The 9,295-nt window shown below is 42.8% G+C and overlaps 1 protein-coding gene across 7 annotated transcripts in view; it reads right to left on the bottom strand.

The window, feature by feature from the left end:
• Positions 1-9,295, bottom strand: part of ahi1 (Abelson helper integration site 1) — a 279,823-nt gene that overhangs the window by 90,894 nt on the left and 179,634 nt on the right. The gene's annotated exons all lie outside the window — the stretch shown is intronic.

The following is a 9,295-nucleotide window of genomic DNA, read 5'->3' as shown; positions in this document are numbered from 1 at the left end:
CCTGCAATTCTAGTCTCCTTCCTATCCGAAAGATGTTGTGAAACTTGAAAGGGTTCAGAAAGGATTTACAAGGATGTTGCCAGGATTGGAGGATTTGAGCTATAGGGAGAGGCTGAACAGGCTGGGGCTGTTTTCCCTGGAGCGTCGGAGGCTGAGGGGTGACCTTGTAGAGGGTCACAAAATTATGAGGGGCAGGGATAGGATAAATAGATGTCTTTTCCTTGGGATCGGGGAGTCCAGAACTAGAGGGCATAGGATTAGGATGAGAGGGGAAAGATATAAAAGAGACCTAAGGGGCAACTTTTTCATGCAGAGGGTGGCACATGTATGGAATGAGCTGCCAGAGGATGTGGTGGAGGCTGGTACAATTGCAACATTTAAGAGGCATTTGGATGGGGATATGAATGGTAAGGTCCTAGGGATATGGGCCGGGTGCTGGCAGGTGGGACTAGATTGGGTTGGGATATCTGGTCGGTGTGGACAGGTTGGACTGAAGGGTCTGTTTCCATGCTGTACACCTCTATGACTTTATGATCATTCAGGACAAAATAGCCTGTCTGATTTAGACACCCCAATAATCACCTTGACAATTTACTCCCTTCACGATCGATCAACAGTATGTACTATCTCCAAGATGCACTCAAGTACCTCACCAGGGCTCATCCAAAAGCACTTTCAAGGCCCTGTGACCTCTGCCACCAAGAACGCAGCATGTGAATATCTCTACTCGCAAGTTGTCTTCTAAGCCACACAGCGTCACTTGGAACTATATCATGGTTCCTTCACTGTGGCCAGATCAAAATTGTGGCACTCCCTTCCTAACAGCACTGAGAGTGTTCTTACAGCCCAAGGTCTGCAATGATCCAAGAAGGCAGGTCACCACTCCTTCTCCTGGAAAACCCAGGGCATCAATTATTGCTGGCCTAGCCATCAATGTCTGTTTGCCAAGAATAAGTAAAGGGATGGAGGATGAAGAGGAAGTGAGGACTGCAGATGCTGGAGATCAGAGTCAAGAGTGTGTTGCTGGAAAAGCTCAGCAGGTCAGGAGCATCTGAGGAGCAGAGGAATCGATGCTTTGGGCATAAGCCCTTCATCAGGTTTTCGGATGCTGCCTGAGCTTCTGTGCTTTTCCAGCAACACATCCTCGACATGGAGGATGAAGAGTAGTTCAATTTGCTGATGACACGAAGGTAGGAAAGTAAGTTGTGAAGAGAGCATAAGGAGTTTATAAAAAGATATGGCTAGGTTGTGTGTAAACAAAAAATTGTGCGACAGAGTATGATTTAGGCAAATATGAATTTGTCTACTTTTGCAGGAAGAGTAGGAAAACAACATATTGTTGAATGAGACCGAGAGAGAGAGAGAGACAGAAAGGAAGATTGTGGAACACAGAAGGAAAGAGAGGTCTGGATGTCTTGGTACATGAACCAGAAATGTTTGGTATGGATGATCAGCAATTAAATAGGATGTAAAATGGAATGATGGCATTTATTGGAAGAAAATAGAAAATGAATTCAGGAATTTTTCTGGTGCTGTTGCAAAGGGCTTTGGTGAGATCACATCTAGAGTTGAGTATAGAGTTTTAGTCTCTTTTTTTGAAGACATAATTGCATTACAAGCAGTTCAGAGAAGGTTAACTCAACAGGGTCCTGAGAAGAAGGCACTATTATGAGGAAAGATTGGACAAGATGAGTCGGTATCCAATGGAGTTTAAAAGAATGAGAGGTGTCCTTATGGAAAATAGAAAGATCCTGAAAGACTTGATAGGGAGAATACAAAGAAAGTATCCCACATTGTTTAAAAATAAGGGATTTCCTATTTAAGATAGGGATTAGAAGAAATTCTTTCTCTCAGAGCATTAATTTAATTGTGGAACAGGCTTGAAGGACTGAAAGTCCTCGTTGTGCTCTTATTCTGTGCGTTCTTCTGTACTGAATTCATTGAGGGGGATTCCTGAAAGCTATCCTCAGTTTCTCATTCAGGACACTAAGCTTTGACCAACAATTTAACTGGGTAAAAACAATGACTGCAGATGCTGAAACCAGATTCTGGATCAGTGGTGCTGGAAGAGCACAGCAATTCAGGCAGCATCCGAGGACAGGCAAAATCGACGTTTCAGGCAAAAGCCCTTCATCAGGAATAAACCCGAAACGTCGATTTTGCCTGTCCTTGGATGCTGCCTGAATTGCTGTGCTCTTCCAGCACCACTGATCCAACAATTTAACTGGACTAGTCACATAAAAATATTGTGGCGACATGAGCATTTCAGAGATTGGGTACTTTTGTTAAGTAGGCAAAAGTGAAGACTGCAGATGCTGGAAATCAGAGTTTAGATTAGAGTTATGCTGGAAAAGCATAGCAGGTCAGGTAGCATCCGAAGAGCAGGAAAACTGACGAAGGGCTTTTGCCCGAAACATCGATTTTCCTGCTCCTCGGATGCTGCCTGATCTGCTGTGCTTTTCCAGCACCACTCTAATCTAAACTCTACTTTTGTTAAGTAGCTGACTTTCTGATTTCACAAAGTCTATTTGGCAACAAGACAGAATCAGGACTGTAAAAAAAATTCTCAACTTGCCTGGTTGAGTAGACTTTCCAATAACACTCAAGACATTCAGCATCATCTCGACAAACAACAAACTTAATAGGCACCAAACATTAAGCATTCACTCCTTCCACCAATGGTGCACAGTGGCAGCATTATGTACCATCCACAGGATCTAACACACCATTATTCCTCTAACCCACAACATCTAGCATCTAAAAGGACAAGGCCAGCAAGTGCATCACCATATACAAGTTCCTGTCTAAGTCACATGCCATTCAGATGTGAAACTATTTTGCCGTGGCTGCGTTGTTGCTAGATCAAAATACTGGAATTCACCACTTAGTAATAAGGGTGAACAGACACCATATGGATTACTGCTCTTTGAGAGGATGGCTCGCCACATGTTCTCAAGAAGTTTTAGAGATGGGCATAAATATTAACTTTATCAGTAGTACCAACATATGAGAAAATCAAAACAACTTGGCAGCAAAAATAAATTAACTCGCAAACCTAGGATACATCAGAGAAATTGTCGTTTGTACGGTCTTTCAATGATCATTCAAAATGGCTGAATGGCACTACCAAATACACGTGTAGAGTTTAAAAACAGGAAAATTGCAGTATTCATCATCTGGCAAGGCCAATAAGGAGATGTGCAGACAGGTTCTTGGACAGCACTCCTGACCAAGAACCAAAGCCAAGATTTAATGCACATGAAAATGTCAAGACTAACTAATAATATTTGGATCTGTATGCTGTGTACTACAGTAAATTCAACCAGCTTTTAAACTGAACATATATTTCACTTTTTAAAAATACATCATTTCATTTGTCTCATTAGAAATATTGTACGTTTAGATTTGAGTCATTCTATTTGCCACAATACGTTTGTTCAAAAATGATCTATTGGCTGTAATGTCCTTCTTCTGATCACAGTACTCAATCACATCTGATTTGAAATAAAACCTATTATATAGATATAATATTTTATAGTGCCCTAAAGCACAGCGATATGCACTGGGGCTGGGATGGTGTGTTGTCAGGTGGAAGGTGAGGGAGGGTGCTGGAGGTGCAGAAATGGTTCTGACATGCCTTTTGATGGAATAGACTGCACTCCTCAGCAGACACTATGTTTTAAATAATTTTGTATAAAATAGTCCAGGTTTAAACACCAGACAGTTCCTGGCAGGCTCATCAACGTGATCACCACTGGAACCATTTCAGGTGGGTCGCAAATTCAAAATTTAACTGAAAGATCTGAGCCTTTACTTGTCGGGTATTTGTGCCAGAGGCAATCCACTCAATTTATGTCACAAAAATATTATGGATTTTATTTCCATATACATTTGATTGGCAGCTCAATTTTTTTGTTTCAGTATTTCTTTGAAAATCGTGTTTTTTGTAATTATTCATTTCTGGGTGTGGAAGTCATTGACAAGGCTAACATCAATTATTCTTGAGAAGACGGTAGTGAGCTGTCCTCTTGAATTGCTGAAGCCTACAGGGTACAGATGGACCCACAGAATTGTTACGAAAGGAGTTCCAGGATTTTGTGCCAGCAACTGAGAAGGAAATATGATTTAAAGTTCTGAATTCTGAGGATCTCTTCACAGATACTACCAGACCAGCTGAGTTACTCCAGCAATTTCTGCTTTTGCTTTAGATTTTCAGCATTTGCAATTATTTATTTTATATTAATGAAATATGACATTGTTCCAAGTGAGGGCAATGTCAGGATAAAGGAGGTTTTGCCAAAATTATAAAGGCACTAATCAGACCATAGCTGGAGTGCTGTGAACATTGTTGGGCCCCTATGTAGGGAAAAATATGCTGGCATTGGAACCAATCTTGAGAAGGATCACTAATCTGATACCAGGTATGGAGGGGCTGTCTTATGAGGAGAGGTTAAGTTCTTTGGTCCTATACTCACTGGAATTTAGAAGAATAGCAGCGACCTTATTGAACAGACAATGTTCTTAGAGGACTTGACAGGGTAGACACGGAAAGGATGTTTCCTCAGGTGGAACAGTGTAGGACTTATGGGCATAACATCAGAATAAGGAGTCATAAATTTAAGACAGATATGAGGAGAAATTTCTTCTCTCACAGTGTAGTGCATCTGTTAATTCTTTACCTCAGAGAACTATTGGATTGTTTAGTATATTCAAAGCTGACATAGATAAGACTTTTAATTATTAAGATAATCAGGGATATTGGGAAAAGGCAGGAAAGTTCAGTTGAGAATTATGAGATCAGCCACAATGTAACTGAACAGTGAAGGAGACTTGATGGACTGCTCTGACATCTACGGTCTTACGTATGGCTTGGAGAAAAACTTGTCGTGGGTGGTGTTCTCATCATATGCTGCCTTGCCCTTCTAGGTGGGAGAGGACAGAGGGATGCAAGGTGCTGACTAAGGAACCCTAATGACAAGTGTATCTTGTCGATCGTACAAATTGAGTTTAATGGGCTACTTATTTGTAGATGGTGTCATATTTCTTCAGTGTTGTTAGACCTGCAGACATCAAGGTAAATGCACAGTATTCCATCACACTCCTGATTTGTGCTTTGTAGACAGGCTTTAAGGAGTCAGGAGGCAAATTACTTGCCAAATTCCAAGCCTCTCTTATGCTCATGTAGCCACATACATGGCTGGTCTAGTTCAGTTTCTGGTCAATAGTGACTGACAGGATGCTGATAATGAAGGATTCAGCAATGGCAATGCCACTGAATTTCAAGAGGGTTAGTTGGATTCTCTCTTACTGGAGATGGTCATTGCTTGGCATTTGTGTAGCATAAATGTTACTTACCACGTATCAGCCTAAACCTGGATTTTGTTCAGACTTGTTGCATTTGGACACAGACAGCTAAAGTATGAGTCAACAATGGTGCTGAACATAGTGTAATCATCAGTGAATATCTCTGTTTTATGATGCAGGGAAGATCATTAATGAAACAGCTGAAGATGGATGTGCCTACGACAGTCCCCAGAGACTCCTGCAATGATGTCCTGGACCTTTGGTGATTGACCTCCAATAATCACAACCATCTTCCTTTATGCCAGGTATGACTTCAACCAGCAGAGTGAAGGGTATGTCTGGCCATAGGGTTACACATTGTGGTTAAAAACAATTCTGCTGTTATTTCTAGCCCATAGTGTTATCTACTGCAAGGTCTGTCTGAAAAGTACTCGTTTAGTACACAATAGAGTCACACAAAACTATGGTGGGTACCTTCAACATGAAGGCAGGGCTTTGTCTCCACAAGGACAAGAGTAATGGTCACTCCTACTGATACTGTCACAGGCAAATAGACTGCACTCCTGAGTAGCTGTATGCCTTACTAGGAGTAGTCCTAAATAAATCCGTGTACAACGGCCTAAGTTTACACACCAGACAGGTCTTGGCAGGATCATCAGTGTGATCACTATGGAAACCATTTTAGGTGCTAGTGAAATATAATGAGGAAATGCTCAAGCATGTTTGCCCTCTTGTTGGTTCCCTCAGCATTTGCTCGCTGCAGATCTAACACAGCAGCCACGTGCTTTGGGATTTGATCAGTGTGATCAGTTGTCACGCTGAGCTACACTTGGTGACAGCCACTGAAGTTCCACACCACAGTGGGCTTCGCCCTTCTGTGTCCTTGCCAGCCTCAGGGCATCCCTCAAGGAATGTTCAGCATTGAGGAGAACGGATTCATTAGCCTGGGGAAAAGGAGAGAGGGCAGTGTAATTGGTGAGAATAAGCAGGAGGTCTCCATACCAAGAAATGACCTGATGCCATGAGATTTCATGGGGTCCAGAATGAAAGGCTCCCAGGGTAAATCCCTCCTGAATATATACCATCTTAGTGACACAGCTTGTGGTCTGTTCTGCCCACACACAGAGATGGTGATGGTGGTGCCTGGGAAATTGTCTGTAAGATATGATTCTTTAAGATGACTACATCAGACTGTTGCTTGTATAATCTATGGAACAGATCTTCCAATTTTGGCTCTAGCGCTCAGATATTAACAAGGGCCATCTTGTAGGGTCAACAGGTCTACGTGTGCTGTTGTTGCTTCTGATGCCTTCATCAATGCTGTGTAGTCATCCAGTTTCATGTCTTCTATCCAATTTTGTTGCAGTTAGATACAAAGATAACTGGCTTGCTCAGCAATTTCAGAAGATGAGCTCAGGGAAGAAGGTGGTGCAGTCATAATGTTCTGGGGACTTGGGTTCAAATCCCACAATGGCAAATGGTGAAATTTGAACTCAATAAATCCGAATAGGGAGCTAATCTAATGGTAATCAAGTAACCATTGCCAATTGTTATAAAAGTCCAACAGGTTCACTAATGTTCTTTGGGGATTGAAATCTGCCCTCTTTACATGGCTCATACGTGACTGCAGACCTCCAATAATGTGGTTGACCCTTAACTCTCCTCTGGACAATTAGCCTAGCCAGTGACACCCACATCTTGTAAATGAATAAAAATGGAAGAAATTGAAGATTGAACTATACTGCAGTGGATCTGGAATCACATGGAGGCTTTGGAGTTAAATGCTTGCTTTTCCAGGCTGCCACCTCCACTCAATAACAACTCCTGGCATGTTCCCCGGGCAACGACTGCCTCCACTCTTCATCCATACAAGATGGCAAAGCACCAGCCCCACAACATCATCATGTCCAATCTCGGGCTAACTCAGAATACTGTTCAGTGTTTCTTTACTGCACTCTGGAGTTCACTGACACCTTATGTTGCAGTGCTCTTGCCATGTCACTCCATACGTAAAGACACACCATCCCCTGTATCTGTACAGGATATATCTCATGGCTCTTAAGTTTGATTCTTAGTTCTCACTGACTATTTGGAACGACACAGCTTCTCAGCATTGCATTAGTTTTTAACACATTGCTGCTTTACTGAGAACCAGAGGCTTACAGCATCCCTGCTATAACTTGCTTCTTAGAACAGGCAGCTTGCCATTGTTGCCGATACTGATCAATAAAGAGGGTTGATATTTTACTATATGACACTGTGCTACATCAAGGTTACATTTACAGCATGTGCCAGCTGCTTATGTGGTAACACACTGCATGTTAGTTCAACCAAATGGCCATGTCTGAAATTCCAAGGTCAGCAGTTCTTAGTCAAGCGAAAGAGGACGATAGTCAGTAGGGAATTGGAGTCACACTCAGCCGAAGGCATTACCTTATCTCAGTCAGATGCTAGCTACGCCAGGGTCCAAGGATCTGTGTCCTTCGACTGTGTGGATTGGGCCACAGATAGTCTTGCAGTTTTAAGTCTAACCAGTCTGGGAATCACAGTTCAATCAGTTGGAGAGCTGTAGAGACATCAGTTGGAAAGATGTGCTGTGCTTTGTTGGGGCTGCCCTCACAAGTCACACGGTCAGTGTGTTTGTGGAGGTGAGGGGTGGGGTGTTTATTTCCTTGGTTTGGGCAGTAAATCACAAGAGGGGTTTTCAGGGTCAGACAATGTTGTGTAGGCAAAATGGGAAACTCATGTGATGATTTCATCCATTACACTGGGATACAGAGGGATAATAACTCAGAAGGAGGCAACTCCAAACGTAAGGGTGGGATTTAACACAAGAACGTGGAGTATTGAGGGTGGCAAAGGTGCACAAGTTATCACCATCCTGATTTGCAGCAGGATAGGGGCTTATGGAGAAAGCAGATGGTACTGTGAAATAAGATGTTGGATGGAAATGTGGAAAGAGGTGGGTCAGAGGTGGGGGTAAAAGAGGGGGAGGTGTGGCATTGCTTGTCAAAGATAGTATTACAGTGGTGGAAAGGACGATGGATGAGGACTTGCCATCTGAGGTAGTTTGGGCTGAGGTTAGGAATAGGAAAGGTGAGGTCACCCTGTTAGGAGTCTTTTACAGGCCTCCTAATAGTCCTAGAATCATTGAGGAAAGGATAGGGAAGGTGATTCAGGAGATGAGTGACAGTAATAGGGTGGTTGTTATGGGGGACTTTAACTTTCCTGATATTGATTGGGAAAACTATAGCTCAAGTTCGTTAGATGGGTCAGTGTTTGTTCAATGTGTGCAGGAGAGTTTCCTGACACAATATGTAGACAGGCCAACAAGAGGTGAGGCCATACTGGATTTGGTTCTGGGTAACGAACCAGGCCAGGTGTTAGAATTAGAGGTAAGTGAGCACTTTGGGGATAGTGACCATAATACGGTGATTTTTACTCTCGTGATGGAGAGGGATAAGTGTGTACTACAGGGCAAGAGTTATAGCTGGGGCCAGGGAAATTATGATGCGGTGAGGCATGACTTAGGATGTGTGGCTTGGAAAAGTAGACTCCAAGGCAAGAGTGTAAATGATATGTGGAACTTGTCCAAGGGGCAACTATTGAGTGTCCTTGATAATTATGTACCTGTCAGGCAGGGAGGAAAGGGTCATGCGAGGGAGCCGTGGTTTAATAAGGAATTGGAATCCCTTGTTAAATGGAAGAGGGCGGCCTATCTCAAGATGAGACGTGAAGGTTCAATTGGGGCGATTGAGAGTTATAGGGTAGCCAGGAAGGACCTGAAGAGAGAGCTAAAAGCAGAAAGGAGGGGACATGAAAGGTCCTTAGTAGATAGGATTAGGGAAAACCCTAAGGCTTTCTATAGGTATGTTAGGAATAAAAGAATGACTAGGGTAGGAATAGGTCCAGTCAAGGATAGTAGGGGGAAGTTGCGTGTGGAGGCGGAAGAGATTGGGGAGACACTGAATGAATACTTTACTTCAGTATT

This window comes from Chiloscyllium plagiosum, chromosome 3 (genome assembly GCF_004010195.1).
Source record: "Chiloscyllium plagiosum isolate BGI_BamShark_2017 chromosome 3, ASM401019v2, whole genome shotgun sequence".
Classification (NCBI taxonomy): Eukaryota; Metazoa; Chordata; class Chondrichthyes; order Orectolobiformes; family Hemiscylliidae; genus Chiloscyllium; species Chiloscyllium plagiosum.
This window is presented reverse-complemented; position numbering and strand designations above follow the sequence as displayed.